Source organism: Perca fluviatilis, chromosome 8, assembly GCF_010015445.1.
Source record: "Perca fluviatilis chromosome 8, GENO_Pfluv_1.0, whole genome shotgun sequence".
Lineage (NCBI taxonomy): Eukaryota > Metazoa > Chordata > Actinopteri > Perciformes > Percidae > Perca > Perca fluviatilis.
Window position 1 is genome coordinate 11,803,271 of NC_053119.1, and position 27,163 is coordinate 11,830,433.

The window sequence follows — 27,163 nt, forward strand, 5'->3', positions numbered from 1 at the left end:
TACCTGAAGCCGAGGAGGAGGAGAGGTGGCTGGCTATACAGAGAAGCAGAAACGGCTTCATGACAGGGAAGAAGCCGAGTGACCACGACAGGGCCATGGGAGCGAGTGAAGAAAAGATGGAAGAGAGAGTAGAGGATGATGTGGTAAGGAGTAGGCAAATCAACAGGGACTCTCAGGAAGGGAGGGAGGCTGTGTGTGTGTGTGTGTGTGTGTGTGTGTGTGTGTGTGTGTGTGTGTGTGTGTGTGTGTGTGTGTGTGTGTGTGTGTGTGTGTGTGTGTGTGTGTGCGCGCGTTATGTGCGCCTCACGTCATAACGACAACAAGCAGTTTGGCTGTAACATTAAAGTTAGTGGCTGTCAGGTAACCTAACTGCTTAAGCTTACATTGAAAATGCTAGCGGTTAGCCTGTTGGGTAGCTGAAAAGTCTGTGTGATCTATAAAATCAGTGGTGATACAAGCATCAGTGTTCCTTGAATTGCTTAATTAGCTCTTTTCCAGGGCATACTACTCTCAGCTTTTTGGGAAGGGTTATGGTTATTGTATTTAGCAGACACTTTTGTCCAGCAAAATAGTAATAAAAACAATAATGAAAATACAATGTCAAATATCAATAATAAAAAATAACAAAAATACCATAAATATACAAATCATAATTCTAAGAATGAATTAATTATTTAAGTGTAAGATCAACAGATAATTCTTGAGACTCCAAAACTATCACATGAACGCTGAACACTAGCCAACAATATCATAGAATGCACGCATATTTTAAGAGGACAATTTTTGTCCCAGTCCAGCCCTGCATGTGTTGCATCAAAATGGTTGAAGGAGGATGATGAATGTATTCAGACCCTGTTTTTTACCCTCTCTCCCACAAGCAGATCCCATCGATTTTCTGAAATGTGGTTGGGAATCACAATCATTCTTGAGAAAGAAATAGCCCAGGACATGTCAGAGGGGTGAAACGAAGTCTGCTTGCTACTGCTGAGCTTAGCTCACCAGGGAACCTAAACCGGCATGCCAAAGGCTGCCTCTATTTAAATCAAACTTAAGGAGGAAATGTAGAGTGTCTCAGTACACAGACACAAAAACGCTCTGTTACCTTGGACAACCAATGGTGGCTGTCTAAGGTTGATAACAAAATTGCCTTCAGGTCAGTACCACCACCGCTATGCTTTCAACCACCCATACCAACATTGCAGTGATGAACCTGACAGTGAGATATGTTTTCTTCTGGATATTACTGTCAAACAGCATTTCCTGTGAATATTAATGAAAATACAAGCAGTTAATTTCTGTAATACCCCTGCCATGTAAACATACGTTCATTTATATCGATAGGACGATTAAAATAACGCCTTTTTGAATAAGCTGCTCTGCCGTGTTCAGTAATACCACATCCACCATGGACATTTTTAATAGTTATTATTAATTCTATTATCACTGTGGGATGTCCGATTACCTCCCAGGCCTATTGTGCCGTGTCGAGCGGGGATACAATATAAAGCACAGGATGCAAGGGATACAATGACCCAGAGGTAATCTGATGAATTGAATAATAAAATGATGAAAAGGCCGTAGCAACCCGGGAGGGGAACTCTTTCTTTGGCATTTGATATAGTAGGGGTCGTTTACATACGATACCAGTAAATCTCTAAATCATTATGGATGATCCCAATGACTGTCTCTCCCTCTTGCTTTCTATTCCTCCCTCCCTACGTGATAGATTAACTAAGCAGTAACCATGTCTCTCTTGTGGAATGGACAGTGCAAATCGTTGTAGGTTCTAAGCCAGCCAGCGGAGACAAGGCTGGCTGGGCAGAGTGATAGATTAGGGATTTTTAAATACTCCTCCTGGTGAGTTCTGCCGCAGCCAAAAGAGCAGCTGGGGGTTTTCTCACTCTGCAAGGGGGGCGGAGAAGGGCCACAGATGGCCATGGGCCCTACAGGTCAACGTTATTCAAGGATGCATTCTAGAGTGAATGATTGCGTAAATTAGTCCAGGCCTGCGGATGCATTGGAATTTACTGCGCTAAGGTAAGTAATGAAGCCTGCACTTTAAATCCATATTATATATGACACATAAGCTACTAAAGAAGACTGTGCAGAACTATAGCAGCTCTGACAAGCTTAGAGGAACATTATTACTCCCTATTGATTTCATGATACATTTTACTTTGCGCACAGCAAGGAGAATAACTTTGAAATAAGATAACTAAATCACCATTGAATACACTATTCATTAAGGTGATTCAATGTCCCAATGTCTGCTACCCTTTGACGCTGCAGTCTGTCAGTATTTGGAGTAACGCGTAACCTTTATAACCTTCTTTAAGGTGAGCACAGATGATTTGGCCTTTTCGTAGCTTTGTCATCACAGGGTGGTTTGAATACATCAAAGTGCTGATTGTAAGCCCTCTTTTATATCTGCGAAAAGCTGCTTATTTGCATTCAACCTTACGTGACACAACTCTTTTGCTGCGTTTGTCATTGTAATGGAGTTACTCCACAATTAAAGTCCTTTTACATGTGTTTACATTATTTTGTATTCCACCGGTGTCCTCTGTATAATTAAAGACAATGGTGGTGTTGTAACACTGTTTAAAAGCTTTTACTGCTTACAAAATGAACATTTTCAGCCCCTTTGTTGTATTGCATGTGAATGTTACTGTAGCTAAAAGGCCACCAATTGTATATGTCAAAACACTGGTACAAGTCATTGTGGATAAATTAATGGAATGATGAGATGACCACTCCATGATTAGATTTTCTCATTAAATTATGAGCTACCGCCTTCAGTTATCTCTAAACATACCTGCGTGAGGTTACTGAAGTCCAGTCTGACTTAATTACATTAAAAGTGGCCAACAGGTTGTCAGGCTGGCTTGTTGGCTTAAATACTTATAAGGAGAATAAGGTTACAATTAAACATATGCATACAGACGCATCTTAGACAGATTAGTACCAGCATAAACCTGTAATCCAGCAGGCTGCTGGGTCACGCAAAACTAGGTTTGAGCCAAAGGATTTTTCTGAATGGCCCTTCCTGACACTAAAGGTATTAATCTGGGAAGGATTACTGAGGTTAGTCACACTACAGAAGGAGGCTGACTTCAAGGTGGATTTTAAAAGCTCAGTCAATAATTGTTTTCTTCAAACTTTGGCTGGAGTTTTCACAAACAAACATTTTCTTTCTCTTTCCCCTTTACAAATACTGTATCAAGCAATATTGTATGGAATTATTGCTATCTTGATATAAAACACAAGTGTAAAGTCTGACTGTCTTAAGGCACCTGTGTTTTGCTAAGTAGTACTGTATGTGGATAATTTCCAATGTAGCAGTGTAACCTCTTTTATCAACTCCCATACACAAAGTCATAACAAATGGGTACACCTTTGTACCTTTTATCACAGGCACTGTTCCCTGACATATGTCATAAACCAGTTTTCATTCCAAAATAAACAAACTCTTGTTTCTTAAATACTCAAGTGCACTGTGACCCTGCATGATTGTTCGTGTGGATCCCATACTGTGGTGGTGCACTCCAATATTAAGCCTCCCTGAGGGCTTTGATGTGTCAACTGATTTCTGGGGGAGAAGGCACAGAGGGATGTACAGTGGCAAAGATATGATCAAATGTGTCAGGATACAATACATCCGGATGTGCAGTGAGAGCAGAGCCTGTTCATGTCAAGTGAAAGGTGCACAGTATTTTACCTCAGGTGAAATGTCATCTCAGTTGGGAGGATATGTATTATAGTTTTGATGTTTTTTTTTTTTGATGTAACTCACACATTCCCTTGTAAAAGAGTCTCAGTATACTGTAAGTATACTAAAAGTACATATATTACTGTGTACTTCCGCTTTAGTATAAGTTAAAAGTGCAATACAGCAGGCTGAAACTTATGCCTTATATACTTAATGACAAAGCACATGATGTCCTTTGATAAACAAAAGTGGTTCTCTATCAGTATAATAAAATGGATGGTGCAGTGGATCTATGGGAGTAGTCACCTTAATTGACATTGATTTAAAATCTTAAATCGTTTGAGGTGTTTACATTCCAGAATTAGGCTTAAGACAAAGGACAATCAATCAGTCCCGGGGTAAAACTTAGTAAAACCATAAAGGTTGCACATAGCTCAGCATCTATTCCTTCAACTGCAGCCATTGTGCCTGAGAAGTACAGTAAATTGATACTAAGTAAGCAGACTATATGCAAATCGTTCACTTAACAGTTTGGATAAAAAGGTCCTGGGTGTGTATGACTATATGTGGAGGTCACAGTGACCATAGACATCAGTTTCCTTTCAGTGATCACATTGATTCCTTAAGTTGTCCAATATCTGTGTTACCATTGATGTGTAAATGGTAACAGTGTCCTAGTTTCAGTTGTTTATTGTATACAATCAATGTCCACTGCACTGTTTAAAATATGTAGCAGGTATCATTTAGTTATGTACATGGAAATGTAAAGTACTCAGCAGTGGGTATGTGGTGTACTGTAGGGTTAAAACAAACACACTGTTTCTGCACAGAAAGAAGACCATACTGCACCATACTGTGCTTCTTATTTACACAAAATACTTTCCCTGCTGAGGAAGCACGATCTTAGTGCATTACTTTAATCTGTAGATAAGTGGAATAATGTCTCACAACGTACTTAAGTAGCCATCTTATTGTTGTCCGTACATACATTGTTGCAACGAGAACAAGAACTGCTAGTAGCTAATCCCGCATACTTCATAGCAATATTAAGCTTCCTGTTTGAATCGCCCAACGTGTGATGGCAACTGTAGCAGCATTCTGTAGCAGGATTCATCTATCCATTCATTTACAAATATTTGGACATTTGAAGAAAATTTTTTGTAACAATCTACATTTGCATACAGTAGCTTCAAATACACCACTCTTATATGAAATTGCATTTATGAACTTTTTCTGAAAGTGGTGAAAGTGGAAAGACTGCCTTAGCCTATACAGTAAACACATGGAGTGAGCAAAACCAGCCCAGCCTATGGTTAACAAGCTATGTTTGAATTAGTTAATTCTGTTCATTTCTGGCCTGGGGTGTTTTAGACATATTGGTGGTGGTGTGTTAATTGTCTTTTAACATTCAATTATTCATGTATGAACAACAGACTCTGATGCCTTTACCAGAACAGTTCAAGCTATTTATTCCATCAATGGTACAACATGTAAGTGGTGAAAGGCCTACAGCAGGTGTCTTCAACGTTTCTTTAATCCAAGGACCCATTAAATGAAAAAGAGATGAAGCAGGGACCCCCTACTACATATTTTGTATAAAATAAAGTTGCATATTAAACTGGGCCTGCAATAAAGTGTAGGCTACCTAAAGCCTTTATACATACCTTTTATGCATATAAAACTAAGCTTTTAAAATAGCCTTATAATTGCTGGCATGATTTTATAAATCATGTTTTCATTTTAAAACATACATGTGGCACAGTAAATCCTCAGGATGAACTGTATCTGTGGATGGCTACCACCTTATCTATAGGTTAGTAAGCCTATCTTCAGGAGGATTTATATTTGCTAATAATGTGCTGGATTCATGTTAAGACTTAAATTAAAAATAATTTGGAGGCACCCCTGCATTGAATCTGAGGAACCCCTTGGGGTCCCAGACCCCCTGTTAAAGATCCCTTGCCTAGAGTGTTCCTTAGCAGTGAGTGTCAATAAATTAGCTAGCATGGTGTTTATCATAAATGTTTGAGGATCAAAAGCAAGACATTAACACTGTTAAAATACCTATCCGGTGGCAGGTTTTAACTTAATCCACACTGTGGGAGGATAATATGATACACAGCATTAATGATAGTATTGCGGGTGTCAATTGGAAGCCTGTAAGGTAAGACAAAGTAAAGTTAGGGAGGACATCCAGGGAGTTCAAGCTGAAAGCAGGGCCGGCGAGTCAGAGACGGGCAGATATCTGCCTCGAGTTAAAACCAAACTCTACACGATGGAGTTATTGATTAAATGTTTTCTTAAAAGGCCAGTTGGATGGAGAAGGTTACGTCAAGGTTTTCCCTACAGGGGAATGGAGATGCATTTGACCTGTCAGCTGAGGATAGGCTCTGAGTGGGCACACAGCCCTTCTGTGCTAGTAAAAGGCACGACAATCTTCTTAAATTGAATCTATTCATGCTGAAACTCCACACTGGGCTCAACCCCTATGGACTGAAATAAGTGTCAAAACATCTAACAAAAAGTATTTCAGGAGTGTTTTACCAGCAAATGGTCAGAAGACATGTATGGCCTTCATATACATATTTGGAATTGTCTTTAGACCTGCTATGAAGTCATGATTTAAATGGCAACTAATTTTAGCAGTTCCAATGACAGAAATGTAAACAGAGGAATAATTTGAGATAATAGACAATAGAGCATCGTTTTTAATGCAATCCTTATTTCTTTCAAAAGGTTAATGTGAGAATAATTGGGACAAACTGTTTTCTATTAACAAGCTAGGCAGTTCACGAGGATGTGTGACTCACATTAACAACGGTACAATAGTAAAACACAATTAAAAGTGCAATTAGCAATAGAGTTGGGTCGATTTCTAGTTTTGCCGGTCTGGTCAGGTGTACGAGCTTGAACCAGTTTGATTTTATGCAACTTCATGCAAAAACTGTATGCAAAAAAATACTAAGCAATAGTGGGCAGTAAGGTGCTGCAGCGCCGTTTTTATTATATTTCTCTGTAGTGTCGCTGTTTTCTAAATCAAATAGCTTTTCAGTAGTTCAACGTTAGCTCTTTTATTCATCAAGTAGTGCGGTAGTGCCAGCAAAGCTACATTTCCTAGAGCATTTGTGAAGCTCAAGCACAGTTGAGCTTTCTTCTGCGGTCTGATGATCAGTGACATCACTGTCATACACGGACGTGTATGTAGTGTACATGGATGTATAAAAACTGGCTTTGATGTAGCAAACTATTTTCGCCATGTTGCTGTAGCTTATAGCTTTATGGCTTTTTTTTGGGGGGGGGGTGGTTCAGTGTAGTGAAGCTTTATTAAACGTCACTAACTAGTTGCTTAGCTCTGGTATTTGGCTTAATATCAAACTGGTTTGAAAATGTTTACACCTGCCCAAAATTAGATAAATTCTTAATAATGATTTAACCTTTTGGACGCATCACAACAATACTTTCTATCGGAAGGGTTAGTCAGATCTTTATTTTGTGTAATCTTACTATGTAATTTTTACCATCCTTAGCACACAATTGTAATAATATGGGGAGAGGAACGTCTGGACTACTGCAACCAAGCCCCGTATAAGCAGCAGAGTATCTGTTTTCATACATGGGTGGTTATACAATCCCAAATACTATACAATAAAATAAGCTGCATCAGGATCCTGAACTCTTCACCACTGATCGACTTTACGGGAAAGAATCAGGCTCCTCAAGGGCACTTTGACAGCAGTAGTTGAGGGAGAGTGACTAGTTCGATTGTGGGATTTGGACTGGCGACCCCTATTTCAGTCGAACTCTATGGTCTGCTCCACAGAGTCGAATGCAGCAGTAATTGGCCACAGCCTGCCAGGAAGGAGCTGTTTAGATTTGGAGAACACATGCTAAGAGGTTCCCTTTCATTGTGACCATGTTCCTGATTTGGTGCTGGTCAACCCTAGGGGAGGATGCAAACTGCTGTGCAGACGCACACAGAAACACACAGTCTTTCCTTCTGCTTTGACTTCTATGCTAGAATCAGAGGGGTCATATCTAACTGCAAAATGTATAGAAAATATTTTAAAATATTTCACTAATAATTCACTATGAAAGGTTACTGCTCTGCGTGCTACTGGTGTTAAATAATTGGAACACTTCATTAAAATGATGGCCTGAAAATAATGAGTGCTTTAAGGAGAAACACCTGTACAATCCATCATTAATGACTGCAAATGGGTTTTTTTGCTCTTACTTTGGAAATATCCTGTGCTGGTAGACTTCATTGGAAAGTAACCTGGCAAGTGTATGCACTTGCTAATATAGTGGGCTTAACATTTTCTTATACTAATCAAAAACATATTCCACAAAAAAATAACCAAAGCTTGATTTGAACAAATTGATACCATGCTTGCATTTGCCATTTAATTAACTTATTTTATTGACAAAAAAAAGCAAACATAGAACATGACTTGACTTGACAACATTTAGAAATGTTTCGGCTGTCCCTCACTGCTTTTCACTGTGCTTTCCAGTAGGAAAAAGTGTGATAAACTATAATGACCCCAATGCAAAAGTCATGTTCTTCATGGTCAAGTATGGAAGATTGCTGCTGAAAATATACATGCAGTGTAACATGATTTTCTGTCGGCAGTACAAACCGACACGTTTAAATGTTACTTCTTTTATTATGCTAGCAGCTTGAGAGCCATGACTCTGGTTCATGATTTGCAGGACAAAGCAGGTGAAACAATTCCCACCTATGTTGATATTATTCAGTCAGTGTGAATAAATGGCCAACACAGGGGTGGTCCTTATTTACCTAGATGTTACTGTAGGTTGAGTCAAATCCAGCCTGTGCTCCCACTGTATTCCTGGCCTCTCAGCAGCACGAGTGGAGGAGGATTAGCCAGTATTACATGCTTTACTATGATGCTGGCTTGCACAAATCCCTTTCCTTCCTCTCATCCTCTTCTCCTGCTGACTTAACACTGGAGTGTATACCAGTACCATAAACCAACACCAGTAAGCCCAGAAAGAACATCTGCCCTTGCAATGAGTTATCAGATTTTATTGGGGAGACTATTTGCTTTTTAATTAGATGTAAAAGTTGGTACATGCGACAGTTATGCTGAACCTGCAGAACCATTTATTTAATGACTATTGCTTTGGGACCTTTACAGTGTCCTCAGGGATCATATTGTCACCTGGGTCCCCAAATGCCCTTGGCACTTAATTAATCAATTGATGTGATTGAGTGGCCTTTGTGTGTGAGACATAATGAGCTCCTGATTAAAATCGTTACAGGAGGACCTGTAGACATGGTCATGGCTCACGGATGTCGCAGTGATACTAACCGCCGTAGTAAAGTAACATTTTGTAAACTGGACTGAGAAATTGAAAGGATGAATGTCATTGGTTGATAGCAGCTCAGGTTAAATGTCTACATTACTCGTTTTTTTCGCAGGCTATTGAAGTATACGGCTTGCAGTCCACTAATAACACATTGTGCCATAATTGGGAACTTCTACAGAATTCATAGAAGAAGAAAATGAAGAACACATTTATTTCAATCTCTTTAACTTCTCATTTACAGTACATCATTTAAGGTCAACCTTTATCATCACTGTGAGATTATGGAAGTAGTACAGCTTGGAAAGTTTGATTTTAGATGTACTTGTTATTTTTCTAGACATAAATAATAAGAAAATGTTTTTTAAACAATATTTCTGCTGATAATTCCCCTAAGGCACAGACATTTTATATACAGTATATAAAACCTTAAATGTGTAATTGATGCAAATACAATCCAGTTCATTTTGTTTTCATCCCAAGTAAAGCCTGCTCAATAAGGATTAGGCAGTGAGATTGATGGCAGATATGGGAGTTGGAAAATTCATTTAAACACTAAATTAATCTGTTCGAAAGAGGATAAAATCATTACACATCAAATTTCACAGCACATAACGGAAATATCAGGTGGTATTTCTTTTCTGTCTGAGTCAATATACTTTAGCTTTCGATCAATTAGTAACCCACTTTGAAATGTGGAAGGACGTGGAGGATCGGAAGAGAAGCACTTTAGAAAATGGATGGAGTGGGCACATCGTTTGCTAAAGAATTACTCATGACGTGACTGGGCTTGTCAATCACAACAAAGATAATTAGAGTTAGATTTTTTTCACAAGTAAGATTTTATTGGATGCTTTCCTTGTTAAATATGTGGCCATGTGGATGTGAAGATGAAGATGAAATGATCAATGCTTACATATTTGGATGTGTGTTCATTAATAGACACTGTATGTGCTATAAAAACACCCACACATCTTATAAGTTAGTAGAAGTTTCATATTCAGGTTTCATCATCAATAAAAAGGCGAAATCCAATACTATTATAAAGGCATTTAATGGTCTTTAAAGCCTCACAGAACATAGCTTAACCTTCTCTGTGACAGAAGTCTTTCATACAACAATGCCAGTATGCAGGCAAATAAAAATGGTAATATTACGGTTACATCAATGTTTTACATATGAGTCATCTAGCTTGATATGAATATCCTTGACCACAGTTTTGTTAATTAATTGGAAACTGAATTATGCTTAGTTATACTTGAATATGTGACTTGATTTATTTAAATTGGCTAAAATTATAATTTCATTATCATTTTTAAATTGGTATATATATATATACAGTATATAAATACTTTTTGGCAGTTATATGACTAACTTTGCTAAATTACTAATTGGAACAATAAATACAATATCTTTCTACAGTAATGGTAATTTTTCAATAACTGTTTAACTTAAATAAGATATTTGATTGTAAAAGGCGTACTTCTCCAAGCTGTTATTGTTTATGCCAATAGCAAAAAACATTCACTAACATCTGACTAAAGAGCCAGTTGGCATAATTCTGGCCAAACCTGCAAAATATTTCATGAAGTTGATTGAGATTAATTGGTGGAAAATTACAGCACAAATACAGTACATCTGTAACATCATCAACTGCCTATATGGTGTTCATATAGTGTCCAATTGTTCTCAGAATTTTGTGTTTTCAGCTGCTCTCGTAAAAAATTATGTTTTAAATTGACCTTATTTGCCAACGCAAAACAGAGCAAGGGCAAAAATAAGACACCATTTTATGCTTTCCACCATATGTTATGTCTACCTCACATGTAGCTGAGGTAAGGAACCCTCTGGGACAAAACCAGTGTTCTTGGACTAACCTCAGTTATGGCTCCCACACTCAGTGCACAAAAATCCAACATATAAATGATAAGTTTTAATGAAGCCACCAAGGAAGCCTCCAGGGGACACTTATCCAAAACTGTTTCTGTTGAGTCTGACATCTTTCCAATAGCCCTGCTCCAGTCAATGCATTTCTGCATGGGTCATTGGCCACAGACTACATCAAGCTCCATCAGTTGTAAAAATGGTTCTCCTGAAAACTTTGAGGGACTACAGCAAGACTTTAAAGAAAGGTGGTCACAATGCACTTATGAATTCCCATCTCTGAATTATTTTCGCAAACCGACCAGGCGCGTCTAAATAGGCGCTAAAGGAGAATTTTTGGTACGATAAAAAACGCCAAAGGCATCTGACCAAGCGTCTTTTGTTGACGCGATGGTAGTGAGAATGTGTTGAATTTCACAGTAATGGTCACAAGCTTTTTTATCCAACAAGAATTTGAGGGCCGAATTTCTATTTTTTTATGTCTGAAGATCCATTCTCTCACATAAAAAGGAAGGTACTTTGTCTGTGAGGTCATTTCTATTTTCAGAAAATTAAAGAAAGATTGAATAATCCTGTACAACAACCAACACTTGCCTAATAATGGGATATTTGTAGTAGCTGAATCATGTTAAAAGCCAATGGAAATGGATGAATTCATATCTCGGACTGTTCCTTTAAATAATTTTCTAAGCAGAAATAACCACTCAAAAGAACTTACAATAATTAAGCTTAGCACTGTGCCTAAAATCATGTAAAACATTTACCTTTTGTTTAATTTTGGTCCAGATATTTTTGCTTGAGATACTCTGGTCAGTTATGTCTAACTATTGTAGTGCTCATTTGGAGCACCTGCCTGTTTGGAAAGGGCTGATTGCTTGGTTCTAAAAGCAGCACGATTTGGAGAAAAATTGATATTGCTATTTACAATACTGCGATTACGATTGCAATATAATGGTATCATGCGTTTACTTGATTATTAAGAAAAATGCAGGAAATAAGCTACTAAAATTTTAAAATGTGTATTGTTTAACTTGGACGTACAAAGTTAAACGAGCATGAGAAGAAATACATAAACAAAACTGTGCAATACTTTTTTTAAACAACTTAATATTTTAGAAAATAAAATAACAAAAATATAAATTCTTATTAAATTAATGCATTTTGTATGCCCTTATAAACAATTACATTCTACATGGGTTTAATATAATAACTCATGATTAAGTCACAAAATATACTTTGTACAACCTCTTCTTAAATTCTGCATGCTCTACACTTCTGATACTCACATGACCATACACGACACACGCGCTAATGCCTAAACAGCGGATGGTGTTAGGAGCGGCGCGTTTAAAACATCCATGGGGTAGCATAATTCAGAGGGCAGATTCAACGTAGCTTCAACACAGAACCATAAATAAGGCATTAGTGACAGCGAAAACGGCAGGCAAGTGAGTGACGTCAGTGCCTGAGTGTTGAAGCGAGGAGAGCGACCACCAGTGAGCGGAGTCAGACTTACTGTACGTATACACCGACGCCGACTTGAGCTGCAAAGAATCTCTGGCCGCCCTGTCAAGGACGCTTGTCAAAAAGTACGGGGAAGCTTATTGACGCTTTGGCCGCTCTGACGTGGCAGCATTCTTCGATCATGTTCAACACACGATTGAAGAAAAAGCACAAGCAGCCACTGCATGGCCAATACATTGACACTAGAAACCTTTTATAAATTACATATATAATGACAGAATTTGTATTGTTTGTTGGTCGCGGCGGTGTCTGTTAGCAGTTAGCTCGCTCGTTAGCCGCTGAACCGCAGCAGAATGCAGGCAGAGCGAGTAGCCGCCAGCTGTTGACCTGTTCCGGACTTCACTTCGAGTGGACTGTTCAGAGACGAGGTGACCGGCAGGTAACGTTAACTGGTCCCTATACGCAAACAACGTCATATCATAAATGATAGGGAACCCAGCAACGGCGATTATGAGCTTTTCCTCTATATTCACGGAACTAATGTTTTGGTAGGAACGAAAGTTTACATCGTATGTTTCTTCAGAAACAGCCAGCTTCCATTGAAAATTAATGACTTAATGACTGAAAAAGAGACAGCTAAGACAATGTAAAGTGAGTTAACAGTAAACACCAAGCTTCTTAAGAAACGGTAGCTTCATCTGTTGTTAATAAAGTGAGGGGTGTTACACACAGTGTCACGCACACAGAACACCTTTTTGTTTTCTTAAATCACAAAATTTTTGCCACACTCAGTGACATCGCGATTGGATTAATCATGCAGCCCTACTTGGTTCCCAATGGGTTTTTTTGCACTGCCTCAATCATGATTTTTTTTTACAATGTCTTTCGTACTTTTCCTTCAGCACAGTGCACAGACCCTATGTGCAGTAGGCTACTACCCTACACATGACACATTCCCGTAGTCTCGCTGCTGCTGCTCCTCAGTCAGTGACAGAGAGAGGTGATAATGGCGGTCACAAGAGAGAAAGACCTCGCTCTCTCTGGACAATACTGGCTTTTCTCTTCTACAGAAAGTCGCTAGATTTGGTGCTAGTTGCTTTATTGGAAACTGGCCCCGCTGCTGTTAAGAGGCTCGTAGGCTCAGCTGTCTAGGGATGTGGTAACTCCCCGCCCCCGCATGCGGGAGACACATGCACAGAGATTCCTCGATTTATAGTTAGATAAAATGAGCATCATATTTGAACACTGCAAAATTCATGCTACGTCTGTAACTGTCATAAATTGTTTGATTTCCAAGTAATTTTCTTTAAGTTATCTTTGAAAAGTAATTGAATTAAATTCAATAGCATAGTTCAAGTAAAAAAGCCTTCTTGTGAAAAAAAGGAAACAACAAAACTGAGATTTCTGTATGTACAGTCAACTGCATCTCTTTAATACAAATCCCAGAATGAAACATTTTCATAGTCACCATAGCAACATCCAGTGGCATGTAGTAATCCCACATAGACTGCTTTAATTTAATATTATTCCAAATTAAGAAATACTCACTTCCCTTTGTTTCTTTTCGATCATTGAAGTGGAAATCTTTTTGGTCTGTTAATTGCTTCAATTTACAATCCTGTCCAAACAAAGGTGTTTCAATACAAGTAATAGCATACATTTTCTCCACTGCCTATTTGTTGGGATTTGAAATATCAAAAAACGAGTAGGCGAGTAGCCTATTTGAACTCATTTAATGTGATTTTGTTTCTTCTTAAATCTATTTTAGTAAGTTCCTCACATTGTGTCCCCCTGTCACATCAACAGAGACATGCATTTATCCCTCATCTACCCTCGCTGTCGTTTGCTTGAATGCATTTCAACCCTTGACTTGTTCCAACATACCATTACAGATGAAGAGGAAAAAGAAGATTTCTGAAGTGAATGGTGTCAAAACTGTTTGCTTTTGCTCCATCAAGAAAAGCCTGGAAGCGCCTTTCGTGCTTACGTCTACCAGTTGACATCTTTACCACATCATGGCTCATGGGTCGTTTTGAGGTTGCCTAGTGCAGATGTATCTAGATAAACCTAGGCCCTTCCTTTATCTCTCCATTGCAGCTTTCAATTCCTCACTGGCATAAAAAAGGCTTCACAACCCCCTGACGTTTCAAGCAATTGCAATATCAGCAAAAAGAGCTGAAGTAAATATACTGTGGTATTGATCGGTCACGCATTAGCATTTTAGTAGATTAAGTGGGAAACCGTGGGGGTGTTCAGTTTTTCCATGCTGGCGTTAAAGTGAGTCATGAATCTCTTCACAGGCTTGATCACTCATCATAAGGCATTTCTGTAAATAAATACAATGAACTGTTGAAAACAGCCACCATTCTACATATTATAACCGTTGGGGGTAGGTAGACTGATGACATTAATGTCCCTTTCTTGTTTGAATTAGACCAGATCCAGGTATTTAAAGCTAACATAGCAGGTCAACAATGCATTGGCATGGCAACTGCAACAAGCCTGTGTGAAAAATCATACTGAATGTCCAATGACAGCAGTTGTGTTCTGGTAGTTAAGAGGCAGTTATACAGCTGTGAGGATAAATTGAGGAAATTGTAGATGTCAATGGAAGTAGACACTCAGTCCAAAAGAGAATGTCCATTATTTGTCAAAGTGCTTGCACACGTACATCAGGAAGAATTGACACAAAAACGTCAGTCTCTAATAATATGAAAATGAAAAAAAAGATGTGATTAGCATTTAAATGTTAAAGGAAAACCTATTATAAGAACTTGTCTACCAATGTGTCATTCAGCTTTTCAAATTAAGAAAAAAAAATCTGTACCAAAATCATAACAATTCTAACCTGATTTATGACTTGAGAACATATGTTTTTAGTCAGTTTTTAGTCAGTTCATAGCTATTTCTGGGGGCATTTCACTAGAAGTAGCTGCAGGGTGAGCGCACCTCACTTTCACACTGCTGTATGGGGTAAAACCATTCCAATACGTTGTCCCGTTCGCAGCTGCGGAACCAGACCCAGGCTGAGTCTGAGTGAAAAGAAGGCAATTGCCCAAACAAAGAGAGAGGCTTTGTCCAGTTAGGCTATGAGGTAACGTTATCTTCTGCCTTTTTTCTTATACGCGGTGTATTTACAGCTCACAGCCACATAATACGATATAGTCTCTGGCTTTTGATTGACATCTAGTGTCGGCAAAAATGTTGTTAGCATTGTGTAAGCTATTTTATTGAGTTGCCTCTTAGCGAAATGCTCTGGGCTTTTATTGATAAGTGTAAAAACGGAAATGGTATGCGCTGCAATTGTCAACATGGGAATTAATAAAAGTGTATTGGTCGTTTTGGTGTCATGCTGGTTCAGATAACCTCACAAGGAGCCTCACGGTTTTTATTTTATTACCCTCAGCCACAGTTATTAGCACGCAGGAGGAGCTATCCTGGCTTGTTTACTTTATTAAGTGAACGTCGCTGTCACCCTGAACGTCCTACCGAACCCAAAACCTGCCGAAAAATCTGGCAGTTCATTAAAGTGTTGCTTGATACTCTAAATGAAAGAAGGAATGGTCAAAGATTCATATTGAATAAATCCGATTTGACTGCAAAATTCTGAGTCAGCACTAATATCGATGCATCATCAATAAAACTGCTACCACTTAACTATAACTATGGCTTCATACATAAGGCAAGGCAAGGCAAGGCAGCTTTATTTGTATAGCACATTTCGGCAATAGGGCAATTCAAAGTGCTTTACATAAAAACGATTAAAAAAAATTAAAACCATAAAATACGAGAATAAAGGTTACAGTGCAGTATAAGAAATTAAACATTGAAGAGCAGTTAAAAACAGTTAAACATATAAAAGCAGATCAAATACAAGATTACTTTTACTCTCCTTTTACGTTCCACTATTGGTCCCCCTGGGACTCTTACTCTATTTACCACCCATTCTGGTGTGGAAAAAGTACTTTTATTTTAAAATATAGTAAGCTATAATGAACAACAGCATCCCTTTAAAAATCAGTAAGGGGTTAGTGGTGGCACCAATTGCTATAAAACAATTTCACTGTTTTGAGATACCACATTCCCACAAGGAGCCTCCATGATGTTCCCCCAAGAACATCTAAAAAATGTGATTGAAGTTATTCCTCTTCTTTTATTCCTCAACTACACATCACAGAAAAGCAAAAAACAAAGACCCCGTAATGAAATCTATTGGGAGTAAATCAGGTCATCCGGTTTAATTCTGGTTCAACCTTGACCTACTTAATCTCAAAAACAGACAGAGCGCTACCAGGGAGAAAACAAACATGCAAAACACTTTAAAATGAAGGCTCTGAGAACTGTGAAAACATGTATTGAAATAACACAGCAGTGGACTGTGGTTCACCAATATCTCAGTGAATGGTTATTCTTTACAGAAACCAAATCATCTTGTGGCATCCTTTGGGTATATTGGCCAGAAACCACTATAATATTTGTTAAATTTTATTCTTGACTTCTAAGAACGACAAATAGAAATGGAGGAAACTCACTAACAAAAAATGGACACTCATGTCTGGGAGACCATTGAAGTTTTAATTATCTCTTATTCATACTGTGTCCCTTGCCTTCAATATTACAGAAACAAACAAAAATAAAGTGCTGCTTTGCAAAAATAAGTGAATAGTTGGAGAAAGTGTGAGGTCGCTCATTTACACAATGCTTGCTAATGAGCAAGCAGGCTATTCGCTCGCCTGCAGCCACAAGCATGACCACAATTTCTTCCTAAAGATACCTAACCATAGTTTAGATGCCATAGCCACAATCTTTCTCTCAACCACACGGTAGTTGCCATGAACAAATAATGTAAAAACAGTTACAAATAATGGCTTTGGACTATTGCTGTCAAACGTTTAAAATATTTAATTGCGATTAATCGCATTAATGTCATAGTTAACTCGCAATTAATCGCACATTTTTATCTATTTTAAATGTCCCTTGATTTCTTTTTGTCCCATTATTTTTTCTCTTTTTAATGCTCTTATCAACATGATACAATACTTTTAAAACGCCGCCTGAACCGAAAGATATATATATATATATTTAAAAAAGGAGCACCTTGTTCAATTGTATTTGTCTGTTCTGTATGTTCAAAAATATAAAACAATAAAAAGTTGATCTAAAAAAAAAGGAGCACAATAAGGTGAAAACAACCACTGGATGGGAAAAGGGTATTTTACAATTACAGTGAATGCACCACGAGGCTGGTGAGGCGAGCAACATAACATCATGACTGTGTTTTTCAGACAACGGCAGCTACAGTCCGGTGTTGGAGTCCTCTCGAGTGAAATACAGACATACTTTACACCGTTTAGCTGTAAACATTTTAACCGTGTTTAATCCAGCTGCTAGCTATCGCTAGGCTAACGTTACCTGCTGTAACGTGTGTAGTGTTGACTGGCCTCCTGTGCGGCAATGTTTCATTTCCCTCTAACGTCCGTTTTCGGAGCATCAGAAAGAAGCGCAGGCATCTAAGTGGCACCTAAATAAGGCACCGTAATCCACGTTGCTATATAAAGGCGATTTTCGTCGAAAAGCGACTAGTTTGCAGGTATGTACTACTCTTTGGCCGGCTCGCAAGCAAGTGCAAACAAGTGTGTGCAGCGTGCATGTTGTTTTGTTTCCGGTCTAGCTAGATCTGGTGTGGTGTTGTAGTTTTTTTAACGTTACTAGTTGTTCCAACAGCATGTGAAAAAACTACAAAGTTTGCTGGGCCAAAAAGAACGTTAATCTTGCGATAAAAAAATGTACGCCGTTAAAATGGGTTTGCGTTAACGCCGTTAATAACGCGTTTAACTGACAGCACTACTTTGGACGTTTTTAAATGTTGTCATTGAACATAATGCCTGATTTAGCAGAATGTTCCAGTATCAACACTCTGTCTGGTGACAGGAAAGGGAAATATGCACATCAATTCCAAATGTTCCTAAAAAGGAGCTGTTAAAAATGTTAAGAATAAACAATCAGACACTGACCAAGTACTCTTAGCTCTCTTTGAGTGCTCCTTTCACATTTCAATATGTGGGTGTTCCTGTCATGGTATAGATCAATCTTCTGTTTTATAACACTGATTTTTCACATCCCTTTTTTGCAGATATCCTTGGACCTGCCACAATCATTTGCATGCTACGTAGAATGCTGCAATGACAGCTTTGAGTTATGACAGATAGTAGAGTTGGCATTCCTGGTAAAGTGACAATATTCTGCAGTCCGAGGTGTAATGGAATATCCGCAATCAGATCCCTTTGATGCATCCACAAGGCCTGTAGCCACGGAGACAGGAGGAAGAGCACCTTAAAAATGAATGAACTTGAAAATGAGAAGGTTAACATGATTTATGCTGAAACATAACGGGGGGAAAGCTCATTGAAATGATGAGGAGCGCCCTTGGAATTCATTTGTTCAGAGCAACGTTCGGCAGGGTGGAATGCCATTCATCTTCATTGTTCATCATCTGTCTATTGTCTTCCCGTCTATGAATGACAGGAGAGCCACCACCATTTGTACGCTTAGAATTTGACTTGCAATATCGTTGGCTGATACACATGTAGCAATATTCTGTCAAATAGAATCTCAGGACGTCTTTTGGCAGTATCATGGTTGAGATATCATACCTTCAGCTGGAGAGCCACTGCTGAAGGGATAATTTTTGACCATTGGTAATGTGGAAATGGGCAATTTCAACATCTTACCGACATGACATGTCAGCCAGACCATGTGAAAATGCAGACAACTGAGTTTAGTTTGTATGTTTTAGCATGCATTGCATTCAGTTAATACTTCAGAAAATACAATTAATTGGATTATTTGCTTATAGTCACATAGGAAAGATTTGCTGAACAAGCATGTACTTTTGGAACATCGCCTTGTTCCACACTCATACATTTATACATATTTACTCATGGGAGATGACCTGTACAACCACAGGCTTTTACCCTTCACTGAGCATTGGTTCAGAGCAACAGTAAGTGCTTTGTTTTAAAAAGGTACCTTGTACCTAGGTGATCATTAGTGCCCGAAGCCTTCACAGCATCTCGAACTACAATGACATTTGGTTAGTAGGCTCAGGATGTAGTCATCAGTCTACATTTCAGTTTAGAGGTCTATTCATTCAATACATTATCATATAACTTATTTTTTCCCCTGGCACATCTTCTATAAAAAAATCCTTAGGCAATAATTATAGTTTGCTGCAATCAAAAGACCAATCAAAGTGATTTCCATTGCTCCTGAATGGCAGAAAAGCCAACAAAATACATAGAAACCTTATTAATGTAACTATAAACAATTTTAAACAATTATAGAAAAACAAATCACTGTAGGGTGTTATGACATTCAGACACCAATTATAGAGGGGTTGCTATTTGTTTTCAAATTTACAAAGGACCATGTAAATAATAAGAGATGACATGTTACACAGAAACAAAAGTTCAAAATGGTAAGCTTGTTTCCTGATGTGTGGGTAAACTGAAGGTACATGAATGTATAAATGTTAAATGCCTATATGGCATAAAGGCCTGTGTGTCAGTATGCATCTGAATGTTTGACAGAAACATTTGTTTGACTTTGCATCGGACGAGTAACCTTGTCCTTAGTCCCAAGCTAGAGCCCATGCTTCATCTGGCATCCAGTGAAACAAGATAGTTCTTGTATTGCATGCTCAACACTTTAGGCCCATTGGCAAGTTGCCATTCTCTCAAATCAACCAATTAATGAACCTGTCAATCACACATCACTTGAATTGCCCAAGGGAGCACTGAATAGAAAATTCAGGGATACAGTAGGCTTCTCTAGATAGCAATTGAATCCAGATTAAGGTAGCTTTAACTAGTTTAAGTGGGATGCTTTGACCGAACAACACAGTGGTAGCCTGTGTGTGCCAGCTGGGCAGAGAGGAACAGGCAACCCAGTCTGTAATCCTCCTACCAATCCATTGCTATCTCTGCAAGTGCAGTGAATTAGCCGGGCTTGGCTGGATGTGCATATTCAGTACCAGTCACTACATCAACAAGTGCCTCTTTGTTGACATCTGCACTTAATCCTCTACCGTTGTTTATTATGAACAAAGTGGTTTTTGATAGTGACTGCTTCTCAAGGCACAGACACGGAAAGTAAAATAACTGAACTATCAAGAGAGAAAGGATTATAAAAAAGAGATCTGGCAAGAGTGAAAGACATTGTTTGATGAATTATTTGTATTATTTGAATTTTTGTTGAATAATGCATTGCGTTGTTTTCTACGTTATCAGCGCCAGCAATCTTTGCATTTTACAAAGAATCTGAGTGACAGGAGGCGAGCTGTGGAACTTTAACAGACTTTGATATCCCACTCATGGTTACAGTTCTGCTGACTTCCCTATTGCTCTGAAGTCATTTTATCACTTATTTACTTCCTTAGATATTTTTTCCCTGAGCTGAGAGCCCATTTTCCTTGCACTCAATACGTCTTTTCCAGTTTCAGCATTGCGATGCCACTGGCACGTGGAATGGCCTAGGATACCATGCAATTGGCTCAATAACACAAAAATGGGACAATAAAGCTGCAGACTCTGGTTTTATTGTCAATGCATTTGGTACAGAGAATGTGTAACATAATTCTTTTTGACTCATTAGATAACAGATAAGGGTGATAATGTGTATCCCATTTCTGCAGTAGTCTGGTTGCGGTGCTAAATTAAAGATTTGTCTTTACCTTGTCATGTGTTCAGGGTGAAACCAAGTTCATGTAGTTAAGGATATACAAGGAGCCAAACATATGGTTTTAAAGAGCATTCACAGCTAAAGAAAAATACTGACATTGTTGCAATTAAAGGGTGGCATCTAAAAAAAGAAATGTATTTTTTGAGATTACTGGGATTTCTTTTTTTGGAAACATGGACAAAAACGTGTGTGAATTTATTAACTTAAACTATGTACTTTTTACACTTACATTTTACAAATTTGTAACTCAGAATCCCAAAGCAAAAATGACCATGATAAGAATGGCACACTAGCTAAGGGTGTTCTACTAAAGTGTATATCACCTCCCTCTTCAGTTGAGAAATGGTAATTTTAATTTTTGCTAGGGAAAGGAAAAATGTATTCCAATACAGTGTAGTGAACCACAGTGAGGTGTTGTGAACGCAACTCCAGTTGTCCAGTAAAACTCCTCCATTAGCTCCTCCCCCTGCCCAGGTACAGTATAAAAGACCTCAGCTGGCTCACTTTAGTCTTTTGCTGGTCCCTGGTGGTGGTTGCCTGCTGAAGGTGGTAAGTAGGGTGACTCATTTTTATTCTTTCTTGGTGATTTAAAGTTGTCCCCCCCCAACTAACATGTGCCTCTTTGTGTTTTAGGTTCACCTGTTGATGTTCTGCTTTACTTTGTTTTTGTTAGGTTTGCCTTTTCTTTTCTTTAGTTTAAGCTTGTTTACTTTGAATATATTTCTGTTATTTCACTTGAGGATATGTTTTAAGATTGTTTAGTTACTAATGGGGTTGTTGGTTTTTGTTAATTTTTGATTCTTTGTTTCAGGAGTGTCTTTCTTTTGTTTCCTTGTTTTCTGGTGTGGCCTGGGTGTCTCAGGTGGGCGGCTAGGCCCCAGGTTGGAACCTCGCTCCCATTGCATGCAAGTAGGCACTGGGACTCTTTTAGTGCATGTTTTGTTGTAATGTTGCCCTCCCAGATTAGTAGTCTGCCCCCACTGAAGCCCCAGCCCACTGTTTTGAGTTTATTATGTATTTCATTGGAGTTTTTAGTATTGTTACAGTTGTCTTCTTTTAAGTTTTTGTTAATAAAAACATTTGTTCTGTTTTACCTACTGTCTCTCCCTCATCAGTTTCGAACCTGTGTACTTATTAGAATTTGGTTTACATATCTTGGGGTACAAGTCCCCAGGTGGCATTGTCGGTCCCTAATTTCCTCCGCTTAGTTGTCTTTAGTTTACACTCCCAGTATTTATATATTTAAAATATTCCACTCCTCTCCACAACATCACAAATGGAAAAGAAATGTAATAAAAACTTCAAAAATGTGATACTTGTTATATCTGGCATGTAAATCTGACTTTGGTTCATATAGGGTTTTATATGCAGTATGTGTATAACATAATTCACACTCCCTCAGGCAACCTGACTGTGGTCACTTAGATTTCAACTTGTGTCAATTTGGCACAAAACAATCCCAATGGTTCTGCCTGCTTGAACACAAGCTATCTTGAAATTTTTTCAGCTGTGGTGGATGGCTCTTTACTTTTTATTTGCCATGATGCACAGAGCAATGAGTGATCAGAACGGAGATCCAAAGGCATCCGAAGAGCATCCCGTTCAAGTTTACATCCACCTTATGAAAGTTTTGAGATCATACAATCTACGTGAGGGCCATAAAACCAAAACTAACTAAACTAAGGTTAGTGTTGATTTTCATTGGGATTTGCACTATGTGCAAGTCATTTAATTAAATGTTAATATTAAAAAAATTTAACTTAATGAGGTGTTAGACTAGCCCACTAAAATGAGGATTAGTTCAAATGTATCTATCAGCCAAAATCTGGTTGTCACACAAATGGCAAAATTAAGTATAGATTCCACTCACACACATAGATACCGGCACCTGTACCATATACCTCAAATCACCAACACACAAATCAATGTCTTCTGGTTGTCACGGTCAGCTCCCCATAAATATGTGAAGAGGAACATGAAATGGAGCCTGGCTTGCAGATTTGCAAGTCCCCGAGTGTGGACAGGGGACTGTATTAACCTCCTTACATGTGACTGAATTATGACCAGGGTCACATTTGGCTGGTTGCACAGGCCATGTACAGTATGCACTGTTCCCCTGGGACTGGCTAAGCATAAACTCTGCTGTGCTGCATGTGCCAGTAGGGTTAAGCATATGGAACATTGACTGGTGGTGATAATGTTCTCAAAGCCTCATGCTTGAGTTCTCGTCCTGAATGATGGCCAAATGTGACCCTATATGGACAATATAAGATGAATGCATGACTTTGATTGACTTGTGTTCAGGGACGGCTGTTCTAATGTGCTTTAAAAAAACACTGAGATGCGCATCAGTGACGGGGAGTGTGTGATATATGGCTGACCTCTATTGGAAGTCATGTGGATGTATGTGCTTTAAAAGCAGATTTATTTGACCTCTAACCTTCACATGTGATTTATATTATGGACTTTACTTAACTAGCCTCGTGAGACCATCCTGATCTCGCGAGCTCCAGTTTTCCACTCTCAGATCAGTCTGGCATCTTGAGATAGAGAAAATTTGGAGCAGTTCGCCAAACGAACGGGCAAATCAGCGTTGGTTTTGAGGCGGGTTAGGTGGTGATAGACAGATGGTTTATCCAATCAGTTAACCAGTATTTTCAGACAGCGGTAGCCCTAATTCTGTTAGCAATTGCTAATGCTTTTTTCTCTTAGATCCTTCTTTTGGAATATGGACCGGGAACCTGAAAGGGTGCCTTTTATTCCTAAATTCTCGTTACACAAACGGCAAATATCCTTTACCGACATGTTGCTTGCTTGCCGAGCTGACGAGCTATGCTTTGCCTGCAGCAGCAGGGGCGGGCTTGTGGTTGTATTTTCATACGCTTCGTGGATCTGATTGGTTGATTTGGCCCGTCTATCACCAACATAGGTGATAGACAGATGGTTTATCCAATCAGCTAACCAGTATTTTTGCCCCTTCCCAAAAGTTCTCCATCGGAAAGTTCCCAGATGGATTTGCCGAGCAAATGCGAAGCAATCCATCTGGCGGAGTAAGGTTATTACTTATCATACTGCTTTCGCAAAGTTGTGTGGGTTTTTTTGTGTGGGCATTTGTCAGTGTTAGTGATTTGCACATGATGTGCATGAGGATACCTTTGCTTCCAGTAATCCCCAATCCCAAATTCAGTGTTGTTTTCTAGTTGAATCTCCATCTCCCAAGTGCATTAAGATACTCCCTGTGAATCGAACATGGCCTCATCTGCAAAGAAATAGATACACCAAACTGTTTAGTGTCAGTTCAAGAAAAGCAAATCCACAAAAGCTTAGACTCCAAATCATTTTTTTCCAACACAAGCAGTTATGGCATTTGGATTTCTAAACATCTCAAGCAGAACCAGCTAAAACAAGACAAGAATTGTTATGCATTACTTTCATCAGTTTTGCTTGAGAAGAATATTACTTTCTATCACAATCCTTGATGCATCACATAGGGGTCCATATAATTCAGTGTCATAACAGCTTCAGAGGTGTTGAAAGATTATCTGTTTCTAGACAAAAAAGTCACAAAGACAGAAAAGTTTTTTTCATGGGCCTAGTCCTATTTTTGTATTGACTGTTTCAGAGTAGGACAGCTTTAGCTTTCAGATCATTAGATAAAGCATTCAAGTGACCTTAACTTCTCTGAAATTTTAAGTTATTATGCATATTAACCAGCTTATTTGAGTAGCAAGGTCAAACATTTTGACTGCAACCTAGTCTCATGGGGAGTTTGAATAGCTAGCCAATTTTTATAAATTTGTTCACGTCCCATATAAAAAGTAAATGTTAATATAATGTGATATTGTCTTATTGAGCGAATAACTGATGTTCTTTACTCTGTCACACAAATTGACATGTGTGATATTGTAACATTCAGTGTTGAGAAGCCAGCTGAGGTGGTTTAGACATCAGTTATGGCCACCCTCTGGCTGCCTACGCTTGGAAGTATTCAGGGTGCAGCCAATTGGGAAAAGACCCTGGATCAGACCCAGGACACACTGGCCTGGGAGGACTTACAGCCCAGGATGAACAGGAGAATTCTACACATTCTAATACAAAATGCTCTCAAGGGGTTTCAAGGCCATGGTGGCCGAGTAGTAGATTCCGTTGTCACCACACATCCTAAGAGCAACCACGTTCTGGGTTCAGAAGTTGGTGCTGTTTTTTTTCTGTGTGCATTTGTTAAAGTGCCCATATTATGAAAAAAACACTTTTTCTGGGATTTGGGGTGTTCTTTTGTGTCTCTGGTGCTTCCACACACATACAAACTTTGAAAAAAATCCATCCATGCTGTTTTGAGTGAGATACGGTTTCTGAATGTGTCCTGCTTTCAGTCTCCTAGTGAGCTGTTCAAAATCGGCCTCGGACTGTGACGTCACAGTCCGAAATGAGCTGGCTAACCACAACCGTTAGCTCGTAGCGTTAGCATTAGCCGGCTAAAGTTTAAAACCAAAAATAAATAAAAATGTGCTAAGTATATTATGAAATAGATGTAAGCATCAAACCTGTCTTCTGTATCCAGCCCTAGTGAATAGATAATAAAGATTATGTTCAACACGTCATTAAAATAGTCTAAAAGCAGCCTATAATATCATGACTAGTGTCTGCCATGCAAACTTTGAAAGTGAGATAAATGGTTCAAATATACTGGCATTTTCAGTTTTTAAACTAGCAATAAAAAGTGAATAGCCTTTAATGCCAGCATTATTCATTTAGCTTGTAGATTGAGCAAATCACTCCTGTTCCAGGTGGGATTCTTACTATGCAGACACCAGCTAACAAAATGGAAACTGTTTTTACTACGGGGCAGATGCTTCTTGTCTACTGGAAGGATACAGCCCAAATTTGAATTGAGCTTGACTTTTTCTATTTACTCACTTTAGAACTGCTCTTCCAACACAGTCTCTGGAGAAGCTGAACATAAACCAACAAACAAGCACTATTCCTAAGCATTTATTTGTGCTTTTTCTGTGAACAAGCTAAATGGCTGTCATGAATGTTCTGCAGTTAGGTATTTTTGAAGCTCTGTCTATAATGATGGACAACCAGTGTGACTGCAGAAAAGTGTTCCCAATTTGTTAAAGTGCCAACTGTGACAGTAAAATTATAGAGCATTAAGAAAATTGTCACAACAAGGACACAAAAGTGCTTGGAGATGCACTTAAGTAAAAACATTAAATAAGCAAAGAAAGCTATATATAGTTTAAACTGGTCATGGAATCTTACAGAACGTATGTCTTAAATATCTCATAATTCACCAAGTGCTGTCGGACCAGTCACAAGTTACAGATGTTAGTCAATGCTGATTTCTGGGATGTTACTTCCCAGTTTGACCTAGTTTTTAAATAGTCTTGAGAGACCTGTTTTAGTTGCCAGAAAAAGAATCATGTTAATGGATTGATTTTTTTGAACTATTGGCTGCTGGGAAGCCTCCACCGCGAGACTGGTTTGGTAGTTCTGTTTCTCTCTCAAATCCCACAATGGCAACAAGTCCACAAACAAAAGAGAGAAATCAATGGACTTTCTTTGGCAGCTTGGAGAGAGGTGCTTAGCATCACAGTGTTCGCCTGAGGTGAACATCCCAGAGTGTATTATGGTGTTACTCCATTGCCCTGTTCACATCCGCAAGCTGTTCTAAACCCATTTGAAGGGAAGCATACAGGGTTTTAACAACTATCAGCACTAGTGTGAATACCCTCCTAGGGCCCTCTCGCTCTATTCGGCCGTTGCAATGGCTTCTCTTCTCACTTGAGCATCTATATATTCCAGGGTGAGTGTTTTAAGAGGAGTGTTTATGTTAAGGAAAGGTGGCTCATCCAGCACTACACACTGAAGCACCATTTAAAGTTTACAGTTCACAGTTCATTCTTTTATCATGAATTCTGTTATATCTGTTGTCTAATTCGACTTATCATTTTGGATTTGAATGATCATCGCAGAGTGGAAAAATTACATCACAGATGATGTTAGGCAGTTTTTTTTTTCGATTTCCTTTTA

The 27,163-nt window shown here is 38.7% G+C and overlaps 1 long non-coding RNA gene across 1 annotated transcript; it reads left to right on the plus strand.

Moving 5' to 3' along the window:
• Window positions 1-18,210: 18,210 nt before the first annotated feature.
• On the plus strand, window positions 18,211-22,220 carry LOC120563414. The gene is made up of 2 exons (XR_005639949.1): window positions 18,211-21,676; window positions 21,761-22,220. It is a non-coding gene; the product is annotated as an uncharacterized LOC120563414 (long non-coding RNA).
• Window positions 22,221-27,163: the final 4,943 nt, after the last annotated feature.